Raw genomic sequence first — 20729 nt, 5'->3', positions numbered from 1 at the left:
CGTTATTTTAAATGGAACACCCTGTATATTATGACGGTTTTGAATTCTACTTATGATTTTAGGTAGACTTTCACAATGCCTTTCTACTTCTAAAATTTACCGTTTTCGAGATATTTTTTTTTTTAAACAACCCTCAAGCTTGCGGCATTGGCATATAGAAACAATTACGGTCGACATAAGTTTCTACCATTGCATATGCGAAAAATAGTGTTGCCCAAATTCAGTCTTGGTCTTGCAGTCTTGGTCTTGTTCTTGCGTTTTTGCAAGACCAAGACCAAGAACAAGACCGCGTATTTTTAGCAAGACCAAGACCAAGACTGACCGTGCAAGACTTGAGCAAGAACAAGACATAGCCTGCAAGACTCTTGCGTCTTGCAGCTAGGACTTAGCGCTATTTCACTGAGTAGTTAGGTGTAACAGTTCGGTGTATAGGTAGGTACGCTTAGGAATTCTATGAGACGCAAAAAACTGTATCAAAGAATATGAAAAACTGGACCTATGCGCATTACGACTAATACCATAAACATAGCGAATAAAAAAATTATTAAAATCAAACTGAGTGCATGCATAGTTATGTTTTAACCATCGGCACTTTGATAATGCGGCATCAAAGGTTTTGTACTTACTTCTCAAAGAAATTTGCCGCTTTTCGGAAGTACATGGTTATGATACACGCGCCGGCGGCTTCTTTTGAAATCTAAAACAATCGTTGCCGCCACGCCGAAATCATAACATTTGACACTATTTGATTGCCGCCATAGGGTGTAGGTATACTCATGCAAAATAATTTCGAATTTTTTTACACGCTTTATATTATTGTTTGATTTGCGGCGGCATCCTTATCATAGAGCCGGCACGTGGCGAGGCGGCGCGGTAGAAAGCAAGGATCATAAATGTTTATTAAGAAACAGTTACTTCCATGGAAAACGACATATAGGTCAGTTGATTTTTCGAATTTCTTATCAAATCTTCAGTTATTTATTAATCTGCTTGATCTTTACTATGGCTATATTCATTCAAGCTCACAATGTTCCAATTCTAATACGTTTTTCTAGGATTTAAAGTAAACTTTAATAAATAGTAATAGACTAATAGGTAATTGCAAGACTTGCAAGACTCTTGCTGCAAGACCAAGACCAAGACCAAGACTGGGAGCGCAAGACCAAGACCAAGACCAAGACCAGGTGTATTGGCGCAAGACCAAGACCAAGACTGGCTAAGTCTCGTCTTGTTCTTGCGTTTGGGCAACACTAGCGAAAAAGAAATTAATTAATTTTCCATAAATTTAGTTAGTTTTAACAGTCCAATTGTATGTTAGTAATTAAAAAAAAAAATTAGATGTACCGTACCAAGTCTACGATATATTTAACTCAAATATTAATACAATACAATTCTTCTTTTAAATTCATACTACTGGTCCTGTTTAATACATGTATTATTTATTTCTAAAGTAATAATTTTCTGACTACGAATGTTTGGTAGACTTGTATTATATTTTATTAGGAATATTTTTTTTTTCAGAATCTGACTGCATTTTTATCCTATTTGAAGAATCGCTTGACTTCGTTTTATCTGTTAGTCATTGTCCTTGAAGGGTCAACAGAACTGGTCTGGTTTTTACGTTGGCGTTGTTTTGATAACATTCCATCGATATACAGATATTCCTTTCACTTTATGCCCAGAATTGTTACGGATAGCGTCGTTTTTGCCGGTCGTGTCGTGAATGTGGATGTTAAATTACTGTTATAAAAGTGACAATTAGAAGACACGGGACCAAGTTTCCTAAACTCTTTATCATTAGTAGCGACATTCGGCATAAAATGCTTAGCGGTTAGTTTGTGTTCGGTGAAGTGTTTTTGATACTTGCCTAATTAATTTTTGATAAATTGTACTGCTTTCGTCGTTTAATCGGTTGATGTGCTAGGTACAAGGACTTATGAATATATGGAATCATCGAACGAGTGCCATTGAAGATTGCATGAGATATTCATTCATGGTAAGTTACATTTCAATCTATGTGAGTAATTTTTTGTTAAAATATCTGTATACATACAACGTGTTATTATTTAGGAAGGGGGCAATCACGAGAGTACAGTACAATACATGTATCTATATCTGGATCTATAAATTTTGTGTGAACAATTGTAGTTTGCTAGTTTTGCATCTGAATCTCATGAATCGTAGACCAAGTAGTTCACTATGTAAGGTAGTGGCAATCATTAGCGTTATCTAGTTGGATGTTTTAATTATGTATTGTTATTTGCTTTTCTAATAAGTGTCTGGTCTCGCTTTTTACATTAATTTAATGCCCTAATTAAATAACATCGAGAAGATATTATGAATTAATTATGTATTTTCAACGAGACTGTGTAAACGTAAGTGAAAACTCTGAACTTGGTCAATGTTGTTGGATTTATTCGCAAATTAGGTCAAAGTTTCGCTCTTAGATTAGGAGCTTTACCAAGTACCCATATTGCAAATCAACATAGCTCCTGGCTGATAATTATAATAGATTATTATAAGACTTTTTTATTTGTCCAACAGGTCTTCTAATTTAAAAATGGTTGTAATAAGTATCACAAATTAAGTTGAAAATTAAAAATCACAAACTAAATTAAAAAGTTAATATCATAAGAACACATTGAAATGCAAGTTAAAATCAAAATGAGGAATAAAGTAATGAAAAGTAAAGGAATAAGATGAAACTGAGACTAAAGACTTTTGGAAAGTCTTTTGGTCTCAGTTTTTTTGTAAATTTTATAATAGTTTTCGAATACATTATTGTAAAAAAGCGATTTAATTTCAGACTAATTTCAGTTAATCAATATACATGTACCTACTACAAATAAAAAAAGCCACAAATAGTGGTGTCATATGTTTTGGAACTCCTTCTGAGCCACACACGAGCACTTACCGGTGTGTGGTGCATGGGGTAGATCTTCGGAGTAGTTCAAGCATAAAGCCATTTTGGTGGCAGTGTGTGTGGAGATGTGGGCGACCAAAGTGTCTTGTGAGAGATATGGGGATTGAAAGTTGCATGCACTACCGAAACAGGTGCTCCTCGATTAGTTTTAGAATAAATATGTCATTACAGTATCTATTTAGAGCAACGAAGCAATTTTTAGCCAACGAAAAGATTTGGAAACGACATCTCTAGTCTTATTAGATTCTTGATTCATGTTGATCAGTATAACTAACGGGTCTCTATAGGTAAATCGTCATTTCCCATGAATTGAACTGTAATATGTACAGGTACGATAGGTACATCGCATCATATTTGTTTGTCGCGTCGTATCGCGTCCGGTGGACCGATACGGTAGTGCGGTCTCCAGCGTGCGTTTCAATGTTAATAAATTGCAGAATGTAGGTAGACATATGTATAATGCAAGTCCATGTAGATGTTATCTCGTCCGGCTATTATTTCAACAAGAGTACGCGTGTTATGGCGGATGCGAGTACATTAAGTTTAAACACCGCGCACTTTTAATTGGTTTATTTTTAACTGCCTTCTCGGCACGCTATGCTACCGCGTAGCTACTTCAACCCTTTTAATGATAACCTGCGAATACCGAGTAGGTATACATACATATACAGTAATGAATATTGGTACCATTTTGCAAAAAGTTTTCACAAATGCGTAAATGGTTTGTTCCAGAAGAACGTTCCTTTCGCGGTGGTTTTCATGGAGTGGAACAGATTTTGATTGTAATAAAATTGTTGTTAAGTTACTTATTCTGATGACTAAATCAAAGTAGTATATTAGTAGTTCAATGTCAGTATTCTTTAGTGCAATATCTCAAGATCTGTTAATTTGAATATGGTGGACAGAAACGACTGGAAATGAGGAAATATTAGAAAAGGTAAGAGAACATTAAGGTGTTATGGAAGTCGATAGCTTGACAAGCACGAGTTGTTGATGTTTCATATTTTCAAGATTTCAAATCTTCAAAAGATATGTGATCGTTGTAACTTCATGGTGAATGTTCTTTCGGTCCGTAACTTGATCAGCATCATCATAAGATCGTCAGTCCTAAAACTGGTTGGACATGCACGTCCACCCTTTCCTATCCTGAGCTAATCTTTGCATTTCCCACACCCTCAACTATACATAGTAATTTGATCTAGGTCCATCTCTACACCTCTTAGCCTCTATGAGTTATCTGACTTTCTACCGATCTCCAAAATTTGCCATTTCTTCTAATTCTTCGTCTCTAATCTTTATATTTACCTTTTTCCTATTTTTTCTTCCTTTGCATACCAGTATTTTATTTTGCATTATTTTGCGGGTTTTCTGAGTTACCGTTTTCTAATGTCATCGCTAGGAAGTAATAAATAAAAGCAGTTTGACTTCTTTTAGAAATTCAATTGAAAACCCTCGTTAGCTTTCACAGTACAATTACGCAGCGCACTTGACGGCATTCGTCTTAATGTTCACCAATTTCCTTTTCCTTCTCTAGAAGCGAACGTCGTTAACAAATTAGTTTCTTCTTATAAGAGTTGAGCTGCAAAATTACCTTTCGTGCTTTAATGCCACTGTATAGCATCATCGGAAATAAACTTCGACAAGTACAGTGAAACCCTTTTAGCTTCGAAATTTCTCTAATTAGGAAAAAATCCATTGTCAGCCGTTGTTCCCAATTGACGTAGAAGAATCTTTCGCGCGTCCTGTACAGCCACTGGAGCCTCTATATCCTTGTCAGGCTCCCCGGAACGCAAGACAAAGGCAAGCCTCAATTTATCACTCGGTGGGGCGACTGCTTCCTTCCTTATACCAGTCAAAGTCCCAGCGATCGAAGTCTTAGACAGTTGTCATCGGTCTATTCTTTGGCAGAGAAAGTCCTGCAATTACCCCCGAACGGGAAAGCTGCCTCAAACACTTGTCATTATAAGAAGTGTTGTAACGTTTTTAATTAAAAAGAGACGTTAGTATATGTATAGTGAAAAGAATAAAACTGTCAATTATAAACCATCAGAATTGTTACAGGAATTTCATCTGTAACTGCAATTTTAACACAGCCTGATACCTAGCATTGTATAGGAGAAAAAAGTGCTTGAATCGATGGGAAACTATGACAAGAAAAAAAACTATACACTACATAGTTGGTTGCATTTCACTAGCATCTAAACATGTAGAATAAAAAGGTATAATATGTAACAATATATGAAGGTTGATTTTATTTTGTTTGAATTTCAATTAAAATTATTTGAGCTTTGAGGTTAAATGAACAAAATATCGGAATGAACAACTACTTACACATTATCATCATAAGGTCGTCAGTCTTGAGACTGGTTGGACACGCACCTCCACTCTTTTCTATTCTGAGCTAATCTTCTCATTTCCCTAAAACTAGAACAACCCATATCCTTAACTATTTGCGAACAGTAATCTAATCTACGTCTACCTTAACCCATTCTAACTACCGTTTTTGCCTCTAATATGTCTCTGACTAGACCTTCATGCCTGAGAAGGTGTCCTATCAACCTATCTCGCCTATTTCTTATTGATTTCCACTAACTAATTAATACTGTCGCGATCTATAGGTATATATTGTGAGGTTTTGAATTTTGTTTTCTAAAATTTATTATCTTTCTTAGTTCGTCTGAGTTCTTCCAGTTCTTTTCTTCGAGTTATTTAGTAAGTTCACATTGTTACAATCGTTATTGTTATTTTTGTGGTTGTCTTGTTCCTGTTGTTGTGATTATTAAAAGTCTTAAAGATGAATTCTACGTTAGTGTTTTCTTTTATTTAAAGCTAACCGAAAACACTACAAATACAAAATACAAAGTTATCCGGTACCCGGAAAAATCATTATCCGGACCATTTCTAGTGCAGGCCAGAAAATTTCTAATATTCTTTAAGACACTATTTAATACAGATTATCAGTGACAAAGGTGCTTCGTCTCCAATCTTACAATTCGCAAAGATTTCATTGTCACACATTTGAGTTATGCGCTCGAAAATATCGACTTTATTAACCGTTGCTACTGCCTATGTGGTGGCTGATTCGACCAGTTGTGCTCAGTACAGTTGAACTGGAAGCACTCTAGCGGTGGCGATAGTTAAAGCCTGCTGGATACGATTCACTCACTAAATTGAATTCGTTTACATGAGTTCCAGCAGATTTTTAGAGGAACTTCATAATACGCTGTACCCACTCCGTAGGTAGACGTACATGTGTATGTACGTACATATAAACGTGTATGTGCATTCTGCAACGGAATTCGAAATGTACTTTTAAAGTGCATTATTCACAACGACGAAGGAAATTGAAAAAGTTGGTATATGCACGTTAATGTAGGAGAAGGAGGCCTGACTGGATCGCAACTGCGATCTCCCGAGTGTCGTTACACCAAACTAGCAATTCAATTGCATAAAAGTGACGTTTCCAAGTTCGGAACAGCAATCGCGTACGAGGTGCCACTAGTTTTCCGGATCAAATATTGACAACGTTCTTCCTGCTCTAGCAATCTCGAAGTAACATCACAATATTTATATTTGTATCGTACATAGTGCATCTGCCTCAATTGCACTTTTGCTTTTCTAAGCAAATAAAATCGGAACAAGAAAGTAATCAAAAACTTCGTATTTTATAGTAATAGCAACAATTTAACTGTCCAAATGACAAACTTACGATTTAATGTGTATGTATGCCCACTGGAATGTGTCATTATTATAGAACAATATTTATTTCATGGTCTTTTAACAAATCTTAAAAGTTTTCCAATCGTTATTTGTAACAAGGTTGTCAATTCGAAGACTGGTTATAGACGCCATTATAGACTCCACTCATTCTTATTTTGAGCCTGTCCCGCATTCCTATAACTATTTGCGAGCAGTAATCTTTTAATTATCCTGATGTTTCTGCTACTAACATTTCTATCACTAGCCGTTCATGTTTCAGAAAATATCTTACCATTTCATCTCTCCTACTCCTTATCTAATTTTAGCTTATCCATTTTATTTTTTAGCCTTAGGTATCTATGAAGTCAGATAAGTCAGGACTGAAGGAGAAGTAGGGATATAAAGCAGAGAATAGCACAGGGTCGAGTCGCCAATAAAAAGAAGTCACTTCTATGCCGTGAACGATTAATTTAGAAATTCGAAAAAGATTGTTAAAAGTGTTTGGAGCGCGGCGTTGTACGGATGCGAAACATAGACGGTGGGCGCGACGGAAAATAAAAGGTTAGCAACCTTCGAAATGTGGTGTTACAGGCGAATGATGAGGATGCCGTGGATAGAGACGGTTGGAAATTAAGAGGTATTAGAAATAATAGGAGAACAGAGGACTCTATGGGAGTCAATAAAAAGGATTGACAACGATATGATGATGATGATGATAAGTCATAGCTACTTCGAACACTTCTTTTATATTTTTATGCCTATTTTATTAATTCACTGCTGATCATTAGTTTTCCCTGCACTTCCGAATGATTTCCCGCATTAAATTTTCTTATTTCCCGTCAAGAAAACATTCTACCTTGATCATAAAACTGATTGATACAATTAGCATAGGAAAGTGCTCATTTTTAATATACATATGTTTCTCGGTTTCTATTATCAACAAACAGTTTTCTACTGCAAGATTTTACATTCTCTAAAAAAAGTTTAATCTATCAAGTTATATGTAATTGTTTAATTATTGTGACTTTTGTACACTTTCATTTCTATAGTAGCTTTGTTTAAGATCAATTGAAACTGTTAACTATTAGGTTGATAAATATATTTTCAAAAGTATTTGTCTTCATATACTGTGAAAGCATTTCTATGATTATGTACATACATAGAAAAATATTTTGGTTTCACTCTTGATTACTTTCTCATATCGTAACCGACAAATTGGTCATTTTAAAATAGAGTTTTATGGTCAAAATTAATATTATAATTTTCATAGTTTTGAAAATGACTAACGATTTTTTTATTTGAGATCATGCCTCATACTGTACCTTGTTGAAGATGAACACTCAATATGTGACAACATAAATAGTCTGGCTGCCCTTAAACATTATTTATTCAAATACAGGTTAGGATCAAGGCCTTTTTTCATGAAATTACTTATGTGTATATTACTCCAAACCACCGCGTCGCGTTGTATGGGTCAGGGACGTATTTGACATAAAATGCTACACAAATTAGGCATTAAATGTAAGTATGTACATGTTGCAGAAGAGTTTGGCCGCGATATTTTAGAAATTTTGCGAAACTTGTTCGACCTTAGCTAAGACTACCTTTAAATAAATATTTCATATTCCTCGAGTTTGTGTAATTATTACTCTCAAGTTTTGTGAACCTGCAAGCCCACGCGTTGTCAGAATGTTATTTATCTCTGTCAAAACTGACGGCACGATTATTCGTTGCAATCTATTCCAACTTGGTCTTCATATTTCACCAGGTTAGAACCGAAAGTTCAACAAGTAAGTACGATACAGGTAATTAATAGCTTAAGTCTGGAAGAACATCAGATCTAAAATCCAGTTTCAGCTTGCAATAGGTATGCGACAGACATAAAATAAATAATAAAAACATCGGTGCAAAATAAAAAAAATGCCTAAGAAATATATTTATCGTATATTTATGTATGTGTAGAAATATACATATACATTTTTCGTGTTATAATATAATTTATTTTATTCTTTTTATCAATTTGCATATCTATGTTGATTTCTATGGTTTCGTACTTTAAATGGAAAAACGGAACCCTTACAGGATTATTCCATTGTCCGTCTGTCTGTCTGTTCAGACCTTTTTAGTCAGGTAGCAAGTTGAAATTAACATTAAATACTCAGCTCATCATAAACGTTTAAGACATTTAATTCCTTCAAAGAATTTAAAATATGTCTTTCAACATTTAAATCTGAACGAAGTAAGTATAATTTCATCATTACTGTTAACCTCGTCTTTTGAACCGAATTAATTTCCATTGGAGAGTTATTGTAGTCAAATGAACAAAAGGAATGCATAAAATAGGTGGTAATCAGTAGTATATACTGCAGGCATTGAATATATTAAAAGGTACGAAGAACTGTGACTTAGTACGAGAGAAACGAAGAAACGGCTTTTCAACTTGCGCTGTGTAACGTGAATGGCCAGTTAATGGAAGGGTAGAAGCAGGTTCCTTGCATCAAAGCACCAAAGATAAATTATGCAATAAATCGAATGGGGAAACTGAAAATGGGAGTATTATCCCTTAGGCGTTTCCATTAATATTAAGAAGAATTACCTTCTATCGATTACCACCTTTGCATGTCGAATACTACATACAAACAGTTGGCGTGCTTTATAGAAAATCGACAGTTTTCTTTCATTTTAAAAACATTTTGCTTGATTAGCAAACGTATACTACACGCGTTTTAACGTGGCACGATAGTCGATGAGCGCTGGAAAAGAATAGTTACAGTCCACACATCGGCTAGTGAAAATAATCTACATTTACAGAAATTGTAAAGAATGTCATCTTTTATCATTGCTAGTTATCTTTTTTGACACCACCGAATTTAGACTTACACAATTGTCTCTCTACTGATCAATCTGGTGAATGACAATATCACCTAGAGACACTTAATCGGTCGGTATCGGAGAAGTTAAAGGTGCAGCAGTAAAAATTGATTTTTAAACGGTACATTTTTACACTAGCACCGATCCGATAAAATTATCTTCGAGTTTTGACGATATCAGTATAACATTCCGATGGTCGAGTAGAGATTCAAATGAAATTGTTCCCACTGTTTTATAAGAGTAAAGTCGTTCATCATCATATGGTCGTCAGTTCTAAGACTGGTTGGACATGCACATTAACGTTTTCCTATCCCGAGCTATTTTTCTATTAGTTATTGCATATTAAAAATTGAGTACGTTACCAGAAAACGCCGAAAGTCAACTGTGATATTGATTTAATGGTACCACTTCAACGGAGTGCATAGTTACATCGGTACCTGTAAAAAGTTACGCTGACACCGGTACCGATACTGACACCGATAAAATCGTTGGGTGTAAAAACACTTTTAGAATGTCTTTGGATATATTGATTTTGTGTCATGTTAAAGTGCAAGAATAATACATACAATTTGAATTAACCATAAAATATGAATAGAACAATATTACGGAAATCACTGAGGTTGAACAGTTGAGGTAGGAAGTATTACTGGAATCTAGTAGGCTATACTTATGATATTACAGAACATCATTTAAAAAATTGTCACGCAACCTAAATAAATAAAATGTATGAAATCGTTTTCTGTTACGTTAAAGCAAACGTTTCTTTTACGTTATTGAAATTAGATTTTCTAAATAAATCAATTAAATTTAACAAACAGATAAATGTTAGGGGGTTCCGTTTTTTGAGGCCTAAATCACAAAAAAGTATCTGTCATAAGAATAATAATATTAATATGTATGTACCCTTACCTTTATTATCTACTGTTTAAACAGTTTCAATAATTAATTAAAAAGGTTTGCTGAGAATGATGCGAAGTTACCTTTATTAATTATGTCGACATTCCAACACGAATTAATTTATTAAAATATTCAGGCACCTACGACGGCGTGTTAGCACTTTTCGGTAAATATGTACACATTACACCCAAGTATGAAGTGTTAATGTACAGTTTCCCTTTGCGTCATTCTTCTTCTTCTTCTTCTTCCAACAATGTTTTACTTATAAAATTATTCCTCTAAATCCATGGCAAACAACAGTTGCTAACAGACCATTGTTCCGTGTTTTACTAGCTTTACATAAATATTATGAAAATGAAAGCATTCCTGTACAACGACAAACATAATCATAAACCACCGGAAGCAAAAAAATCTAATAAACTCAAATTATGATTTAGTTTTATATCTTTATTTTTCAACCCTATCTTTTGTCGGCAAGAATTTTTTCGTGGTCATAAAATTTACAAGAAAGCTATTTCTTCTCCTAATGTCGTTGTTAATATCTTTTCTTTGCTACCCTCTGGGAATCGTTCGGTCTGTGAAATATTCCAAGCGGCAAGTTTCAAAGACCAGTTACGTATACAAACTCAATTATACAGCGGTCAAAAAGGGGCCCAGAGACGACGAAGTCCGTCCCACCCTTCTAACCTTCCTCTTGGCCTGAACATATGCCTTTTCTAACTCAAATAACCCTCCTTTTTCTTAACTTATTTTCTTGCTAGGATTCGTTCGACTACTGAAGAATTGTTACGAATAAAAGAAAAAAAAACGAAAGAGGCGATTGTCGGAAAATTGCTATACTTTTTCAGGACCCTCGAAATGAACAAATAAATTTTCCAAGACGTGCGGGTAAAAGGAAACGCTACAAATGGCGACGGTTCTTAGAAAAAAATAAACAGCCCTAATTAAATTATTTACTTCTGCTGTATTTTATGTTGTTTTGTTAATGATACCGCGTTTCCTTTTTAACTCTTGTAATTACAGTACTATTTACTACAGCCTTAACTTCAATACTAAAAGTGGTACCTACTCGCCGCCAGACAGTTAAAAATGTTAAAACAGGTTAATTTAAATCAAATAAGGGTAATTAATAGGTATGCTTTCGCCTTTTTGTCCTCCAGTAGCGTGTACCAATTTATTGTTATTAGAATTGGAGATCGATTATTTATTAACATATCTTATTAACTGTTTACTATTTTATTTCTTATTCAATAGCGAGGACCAATCTACTGCAAGTAACTATTACCTATAGTTGGCACGTTCAAAATTGGCACAGTCCGCAATAAAACTGCCTCATTTACTTTCTTTTTTCAACTTACTAACAAGACTAGAGCGGTTGCTAATAGAACGCCTACTTTTACTCACGACTAGGGTTGCCACCCGTACTTTATTATAAAGTATTGTAATCTATTTCGACTGTGCGTACGTTATACTTTAAAAGACACATAAAGTACGCAAAAATACTTTATTTAAGGTCTTAAGTAAACATCGTAATTTTGTAAGCGATTATTCGAAATTCAGAGTATTTTTATATCAATAATATTGCACAGAAAAATGGCAAGGCATATTTACGGAACAACCTGATTTCCCAAATCTGTTCAAACTAGTTTCACTTTTGCTGTTCGTTCCGGCCACTTCAGTATTTACAGAAAGAGTATTCTCTATTATGAACGCAAAGTGGCGGGACGACAGGAATAAGGCGTCATTAAAACTAATTAAAAATGAACTTTTAGTTTACTTAAATCTTTGTTTGCCATGTTTAGAGGCTATTAATGTATTTAAGAGCGACAACAATTTGTTACTGGCTGCTAAGTGTAACAAAAAATATGTTTTTAAAAACAAAAAATAAAATACTTTATTTTTATGCTGAGTTCTTTTTTCTTTTAACCTTTTAGTCGAAAAATACGTTATGTAAAGCCTGAAAAGGTGGCAACCCTACTCACGACAGACGTTGTAAAGAATATCGTAAAGATAGAAAAGAGATGTCAGGTAAAAATTGCAGCGGATACCAATAAAGAAAAAGGAATAACATTACACCTATTAACGTGTGACAGAGAGAGATGTATATGAGCAGAATTTGAGCATGTTGCCAGCATCGGACTTATTTAGCGAAGACGCTGATTTTGTACGTACCTAAACACTTTTCACTTTGTGTTTAAAACGTAGCAAATGACTACAGTCTCGATTGGAAACAAGAAAGAAGATACGTCTATTCTCACAGATAATTTACTGCGGACTTCGCCAATTTTGATCGTCCTAACTGTAGCTGCTAAAGCAACTTTATAATCATCTTTCAAAATTTTAATACACTTTTCAACTTTAATGTCAGACACTTTGTCTGTATCTAATATATATATGGATTCACCCTTTGGTAGTCATTAACATCTCGTGAATTGTAAATGTATGTAAATTTCCGATGAATTTCCAAGCCTTCTTTAAGTTTTAACCCCGACATAAATAACGCATTTTATGAACGACGACTTGATAGCTATGCCGAAGAATAGCCGCCGTATACCACGCAATTTTATGACACTTCACACACCTCGCCAAATTTTATACACAGGTACAAGGAAACAGGCAAAATATAAAATAATTTAATTAACTGACTCGTGTGTAAAAGTTTCACTTATTTAATGACTTTGGTCAGTATTAGGAGGTGTCATCGTCGTCGAACTCCTTTTGTAACATAATAAAATTGCTGTTTTATTACCAACTGAAAAGTCTCGTAAAAGGCTCGAGAATTACTGAACAAGATATTTTCGTTAGATAAAATATTAATTCGATATAAAAAGCTTTTCTAATAACACAGCAATTAGTTGAATAATTTGTTATTAACGACTACAACGTCGTTAAAATATAGATTGTAGGCGTTTGTAAATATATGTACTGTACCTACATAATATGCGTACATCATAATCAACTATTTGTAAACAATTTGCCATGTTTTCAACAATTTGATTTTTAAAATTAATTGATAACACGCTTTACATACAAAATCCTTATCTACACGCATAGAAAGTAAAGAAAGACATCTTGCATAATGATATTTAAGTAGATATGATCGATATACAGATGTATGCATTCATAAATGTTTCAATATTGTCGGTAGGTTGTACTGGAAATCACACAATCTGTTGAAGCAGGATAGTCGGTGTTTAACTTATACCAGCTTCTGCTGTACGCCAACTTAATATTGTACAGCTAGTTGATGATTTTTCCTTTAATAAAATTTACACCTTTTTTTTTACTAGTTTTATTATTAAAGGATCGAGACTATTCACAATTAAAAATATGTACAACTATTGTAACTTAAATAACTAAATGCGTATTATTGAGAACCGTGCTTACTGATGTATATTGATGAACTCCGTTAGAAAAATTTGGACATGTATTTAAATAAACGAGAAAGAGAAGAACAATTTAAGATGGATAGAGATAGAATTAGAAACTAGTATGAAAAACTTTACAGCAAATGACTACATTTCAGGTAAATGTGATAGATACAATTGAAAAGGTTATGAGAGGAAAATACGGCCCTAATATGATTTTAACGATGAGTCAGGTAAACATTGAATAGGTTACTATTGTATTATGAATTCCAAGAGAAGATTCAAATGTAATATGCACGATAATGTAAATTAGGATGCAAAGAATGTACAGTTAAAACCAAAAGCAATCGAATAAGATATTATTAAATGTGTATATAACTAAAAACTATAAGTATAACAAAAAACAAACGTTTCGGCGAATAGCGACGGAACACAATCAATACATAACTACAATCGTATTTTTCTTTGATGTGTATGTAACTAATCGCACAAAGCCAGAAAATTATTGTTATTTTTACCGTATGTCAGGGCCGTGTTTAAACGGTGTATACGTTCTTTTTTTTTATGTGAAACATATATTATGCATGGACGTAAATTGGACGGATAAGTTACAACTTTTCTTCTATCAGGCGAAAGCAGCAGCGAATGTAATAAATAAATAAAAAATGAATGTCTAAAATTAGAGGTATTTCTTACTTATCGATGCTTTGAAAAGTAGGCCGTTCGTGACTTCAAGGAATTCTTTTACGTCGAATTTCTGATTACAGGGGAATTTATATAATGCTATAATAATAAAGTATACCCCTTTATTTGCTTTGATATTAGCTTTCAGTTTTCTACTTTTTATTTTATGTTGAGTTTTATTGTTTTTATGAAAATGTCAATGTCCAATTTTTGCTTTCTTAGAAATTTTCTTTTTATGACGTTTGCAGTGCGCACTTGACGGTTAACATAACTGGAATGAGCAAGATCGATTGTTGATCCGCTCAGCCCTTAACATTACATAGAAGGGGAAGGAAACATGTATTTCGAACGTCTTCATGTCACAGAATATTTAATAACTGAGCATGACTTTCAGTTTGCTAATGTGTTAGTGAACAACGTGATTTACATGTTAACGTATAATTAATAAATTGTACTGAAAAATCTTAAACGACCGATGCCTTAGTTAGTGTTTAAGTGCACCCACTAATTTTGTATATATTCACCCCAAACCGCCAGTGCAGTCGATTGAATAATGGGAAACTGCTAATAATATCTAAGAAAAGTGCTATACTTCATTTACTTTCTATAGCGATCAACCCCTTCCAATGTCTTGGATGCGCGCTGGCAAAATCGTAGGTAGGGAGAAAAAAGCTCATTATACTCTCGTCTCTTGTTCATTAAACATACTTTTTTATAATACAGTACCTGCCAAAAGTTTTGTTCAATCATGAATAGTAGTGCAAGTCGAAAACAATTGTTAAAGCCTTTAATATATCTTCAAATATAAATAAACATCTCGTTGACATTTTTAGTAGTAATTGGTACCAATAACAGCACGTTGGAGCAATTTGGTCAATTTTTCCGTGCAGTACTGTACGGATTATACGCTCCTCATCGGTTAAGAGTTTGGCCGAGAGTTGTCTCCTGGCCTAGTGCTGTTCTTTTTTACTTTGCGCCGGTTAAACTGAAGGTCACATCGCTACAGAAACTAAACGAAGTATACAGGTTGGACTTATGTGATCGAAAAATAACAACTAAATTATTACACTGTAGTTTAATTGGATCTGTAATACAATTAAACGGGGATTATTATAACAATACTCCTTTTTTTTGCTTGTAAATTAATAATAGTCCACAATAGAAGCCGGCGCGGAGTCCAGCTAAGCCCATTATCTCTAATGCGCCTTCAATTAAAATGATTTACGATAACGTGAAGCAATTTTAGTTCTCTTACAATGTACTACACTTTCTCCACACTACTCTATTCATTCGCGAACCAATGAACTTTCGGAAAAAAATTCAATAGTTCATAAATAACAGCAATACCACCGACAACCAGGGCTATTTGCCGATGCTTTGCTCATCATAAATTTTTTTTCACGTATAGAGATATAGTAAATAACTTAAACAAATCGCGTTTCTGTAACCCAGTCGTGGGAATATCGTCCTGATGTTGTTATTATGCTCTGATGATAGCTCTATAATGATTCAATTCATAACTTTTATGAAGTAAAATATATTTGTATTTGTAAATGTACATTTGTAATTAGGTATCATAAATTTATACGATTCCAGGTTTTTTTGTAGGAAATTTCATGGTCTACAAAAAGGATTTCGTCCAGTTTCTCTCATATTTTTTTGTATAACCGTTTTCAAGAGTTACATGAGTTTGCAAATTTCAAAAAAAAAATAAATCTATTAATATAATATATCAAGAATATTTTCCCAAAATTACAAGTCAATCGGACTTACATTCTAGCAGATAAAGCCTTTAAAAAATCCTCTAAATAGGTTAGGTACGTTATTTTTACTAATGTTATACATTGCTCCATTATATGATCAAAAATTAGAACAAACTCATTCATTTATAACATACTGAAGAAAGTTTTTTTATAATAAATTAGTTATTAAATACATAAGTTTCTTCATAAGGTTAAGTTCTTTAGTTCATAATTATTATTTCACATTTGCCACACCTAATTCAGGAAGGATACAGCTTTACATACGTTATAATTAAACTGATTAAGGATTTAATTTATCTACATTATGTATTTCGGAATAGGAAGTATTGACAGCTAGATAGCTAGTACCTTTATCGCAGAGGAAATGGAAGTTAGGTAAGTAATGTCAAGGTAATCATTTTACATCTTAGTAGCTGCACTTACATTTGTAACACATGATTTTCAGAAGCAAAAGAAAAGTAAAAGGATAATGTAATTGTAAATTAATTAATAACTTGCAATAAGTAAAGCACCATCACGTTATCTAAATTTTAAGAGACGTAAATTGCGAAGCAAGAAGCACAGTATAATTATAAATAGCGGACGTATTAATCGCGTAAATAATTAGCCGAGTGTTAATTACAGAGGAGAATTATTCGTTAGTTTAGGATTTCATTAATTAAACGCCAGTTCATTACAACTGATTACCTCTGTAGGTATTTGTAGTGCTTCAGCCAGCAGCTTTACGGATAGCAATTAAATCCAATTCGAAGACCAAACAATCATACATAATACAAAGCTAATGCACAACGACATGTACAAAGTATGCATGTATGTACGCACATGCATACGTAAGTCATATACAAATATAGGTAATTTAGAATGACATGAACTTTCGTATGCGCGAAAGACGAGTCGTATCGTATTCATGTTGTACATGAAAAATTTGTTACAGGATTTAGCCTCACGTGGGATTCAATCGTGTCCACATGCCTTTTTTTGTTAAAGAGATAAAATTTCGTTCATCGTTCTATTTCTGTAATTGTTATCTTTCTCTCTTCTTCTCTACCTTCACTAATTCTCTATTCCTTTTCATTTAACACCTGTGGTCTTCCTTTTGATACAATAAATCATTCGCTTTCACCTATTACTACTCACGAATTTTCATTGATTTTTTAAATTTTTTTTGTCAATAACTGATGCTGACCTGATTCGAGTCTTAAGGCCGTCGTTGATTGGAGTTGCTTCCTAACGTTTCGCCAGCATGAGTACCAGGCCTCTTCAAAGGTCCTTCCATCTTCGATACACATCCAAATCCAGCATAGGAGATGGAAGGATCTCTGAAGAAGCCCGCCACCCACTCGTGCTAGGGAAACGTTAGGAAGTGGTCTAAGTGGTTTTTTTAGAACATTTTCTGAGTGAGTAAAAGGCGGAACCCCCTAGTGACTTACAATATGTGATTTTAATGTTCTATACCCACTGTCTCTGTCTCACTCTCTGGACTATAAATCTGGTGTTGGGCGCATGTAATTGTCTACCGAATGTGCCCCCTTTCGGTTTCGGTTATTGGTGTAGAGGAAATTAAACATTCGTTCCAGTTAGTCAACGAAAAGTGAGGAAATGGAGGGCTGAGTAAATAACGAGATTAACAAAGGTTGTATTATGTCTTTGTAACGTGGTAACGCGACTGACTCACGTGATTAATAGGAAATTTATGTACCGGCTTGTTTCACGACGCTAATCCTTCTGGAAGAGACATTGGGCCATTCTAAAAATAAGGTAGACGTAGCGAATGAATTCTTCTAGGAACAATACGATGAGAGGAGCTTTGCTTCTTGTTTATTTTATTTCCATTACAAAAACGAACGTTCAACGCACGCGTTTCGTCAACGAACTTGTTACTTCGACGCTTCCCGTTCGCAACTCGTTCCAATAACGTCGAAAAATACAAGGAACACGCGAAGTTTTACATGAGAACATAAAGCAGTGCTACCGGACAAATTACTTGGTGACAAATTCTTACAAACTAATCTCAAGAAAAAAGATAGCTTTTTCGACAAGAAAATTAAATACGTTACTCGTTACTCAATTAGTTTTGTAGACGCCATACAAAAAACAATTAAAACAGATTGGCACTAGCTAGAAAATGAAAAAAAAAAGAAACAAAGCATGTTGCATTTCTTGTTTATAAAACAATGTAAAAAAATAGTTCATTGCCAGTACAAGCTGTAACAAACTATTTTAACTGGAATTTACTGTTGTATGTACGTATAATGTCATGTCATGTCATGTCATCTCATGGCTTATGTTTTTAAACGGTTATTTGTTCAACAATGGTATGAACACTTGTCATTTGCCTCAAGCATATGCTTCTAAACGTCATGTGGAAAAAGTTACTACAATATATTTACAGTTTAATTACTAATTTTTATGGAAGTCAATAAGAAATAGGCGAGATAGGTTAGTAGGCATGAAGGTCTAGAGTCAGAGACATATCAAAGGCTTAAACGGGAGTTAGGAGGGGTAGAGGTAGACCTAGATTAGGTTACTGTTCGCAAATATATAATAACTTATATTATGAGTTTATAAAATTATAAAAGGAATGGAACGGAATATATTACAACTTATAGGGAGATAATATAACAAGATAAATTAAAGAAGAGAAATGACAGAAAAGTGTAATAAAAATATAAAAAATTTGGACATGGTAGCAAGAAAAAAAAATTGAACAATGACGTGCGCGGATGATATTACCATGCAATTCGCGAATCATCAAGGTGTAAGTATTGGACAAAGAAGGAGGAAAAGGGAGATAAAACATTGATGAATGTTTTAAGAGGATGTACCTAATGAAAGTAAAGTTTTGAGTGAATGTAGAGAAATAATAAGAGGGTATGGTGGTGGAATGATAATGTTAAAAAAGATACTTGATAAAAGAAAGATATTGGTGTTAGGAGAGGGTTAAAATTATGGGGGTACGGAAAAGGAAATTTTGTTTCGATTTTAAGAATTACCTACGCGTTGTGGTGGGTCACGAAAGTTTATTCATTTTTGTATTGTTTAAGTGTATTAAAATTTTGATTTTTGTTATGTTTACAAAATATGAAAGAGAAAATATTGTTTATTTTTCTATGAGTGGTAAAAACTAAAGGATTTGTGTTCTTTCCTGTAGGCTAAAAAAAGAAACGTTGCATATCTATTTATTTTGATATGTTAGCAAAGGAGAAATGTTATTGTTCGGTGATGTGCATGGTTAGCGTTTTCAAGACATTTTCTGGTTCCTCTTAAATTCACAGAACGAATTTCAGCTCTGAAATTTCTAGTAATTGTTTTCAGATCTTGTATACATTTGATTGGACCTCACGATCATTCGTGATTTATTTCAATATTGGTAGTAGTAGACGATAGTACACGTTCATCATGTACTACACATACAACATACAGTTGCACCCTGGCTTTCGCAAAAACTAAAGTAATAAGTCTAAAATTTTATTTTAATTTCGTATTTTGTATTCCATTCCTTACTTATATTGGTAAACATTCCGTAGGCGCCCTTGTTGATAATCATGCATGTTTTAATGCAATTTTTGAGTTTCAATATACTCCATTGTTCGATCTTTGAACCCTTTTTGTTATAAAGTTTATCAGTATGGAAATATTATTTTTCAAAATTTGATAACTTACATTCATAATTGGATAAATTTCATAAATCGACTTCAAAACTCATGAGTCACTTGATGTCTATCCAGTAACCAAAAGGTTATCGTAACCACTGTTTTAGTATAAAATTTCATTACAATATTTTTTGATTTTAGAAGCTATTAACATTCATGTTTATAGTGTGTCGCTGATAGTATTCATATGGTTTATAAATTCTTAGACCATTACGTCAATTTTGTTCTCGCTTTGGTACATTTACTGATAAAGTTGTTAGTGTAATCAGCATAAATGTATATGGACAATAATATTTGATAATTTGATATGTATTATATCTTTCAACTTTCTCGATCTTGTACACAATGGAGTCAAATTATAAAATATATTGTAATTAAATATACTATGTGTGCAATAAACGTAATATTTTTTGTTTATAAGATTGTTTATGGTGAAAATTTACTCATCTATTCCAAAGTCATGCATACATGTTTACTTTATTAGAGCCTCAGTTTTTTCCTTGCTAAGCCGTTTTATTAAATGATTTATTTTTGGAATACTTACGAAACATTCAATGAATTTGTCGTCACTTACTGAAAGGGTCTTGCACATAACGATTATGTAATGAACTTGAAAACATAACGTTGACGTTTTAAAAGGCGCGAACATTAAACTACTTGAAAGTTCTTAAGTTCACGTGTGTCAATATGAGATAGGTGATATGTTGAAATGTTGTTTTTTTAATTGAATAAAAAGCATTATTTTCTTTACTTTTTTATAATCCGCATTATAAACCTTTCAATGTTAAACATTCTTTATTTTATTTCGTATTTTTCTAATCGAAACAAAAATGTTGTTATTAAGATAAGTATTGGTTACCTTTAGAAAAGA

At 33.5% G+C, this 20729-nt stretch overlaps 1 protein-coding gene and 1 long non-coding RNA gene across 2 annotated transcripts in view; one reads left to right on the top strand and one right to left on the bottom strand.

Moving 5' to 3' along the window:
• The window catches only part of LOC108732544, a 158341-nt gene that overhangs the window by 18779 nt on the left and 118833 nt on the right, over positions 1–20729 (top strand). The window contains exon 2 of the long non-coding RNA XR_001937100.1: positions 1522–1996. This is a non-coding gene — a long non-coding RNA (uncharacterized LOC108732544). The remainder of the gene's footprint in view (positions 1–1521; positions 1997–20729) is intronic.
• The window catches only part of LOC108732543 (netrin receptor unc-5-like), a 232577-nt gene that overhangs the window by 195296 nt on the left and 16552 nt on the right, over positions 1–20729 (bottom strand). The gene's annotated exons all lie outside the window — the stretch shown is intronic.

The sequence above is a fragment of the Agrilus planipennis genome, unplaced genomic scaffold (genome assembly GCF_000699045.2).
Source record: "Agrilus planipennis isolate EAB-ADULT unplaced genomic scaffold, Apla_2.0 scaffold48, whole genome shotgun sequence".
Classification (NCBI taxonomy): domain Eukaryota; kingdom Metazoa; phylum Arthropoda; class Insecta; order Coleoptera; family Buprestidae; genus Agrilus; species Agrilus planipennis.
This window is presented reverse-complemented; position numbering and strand designations above follow the sequence as displayed.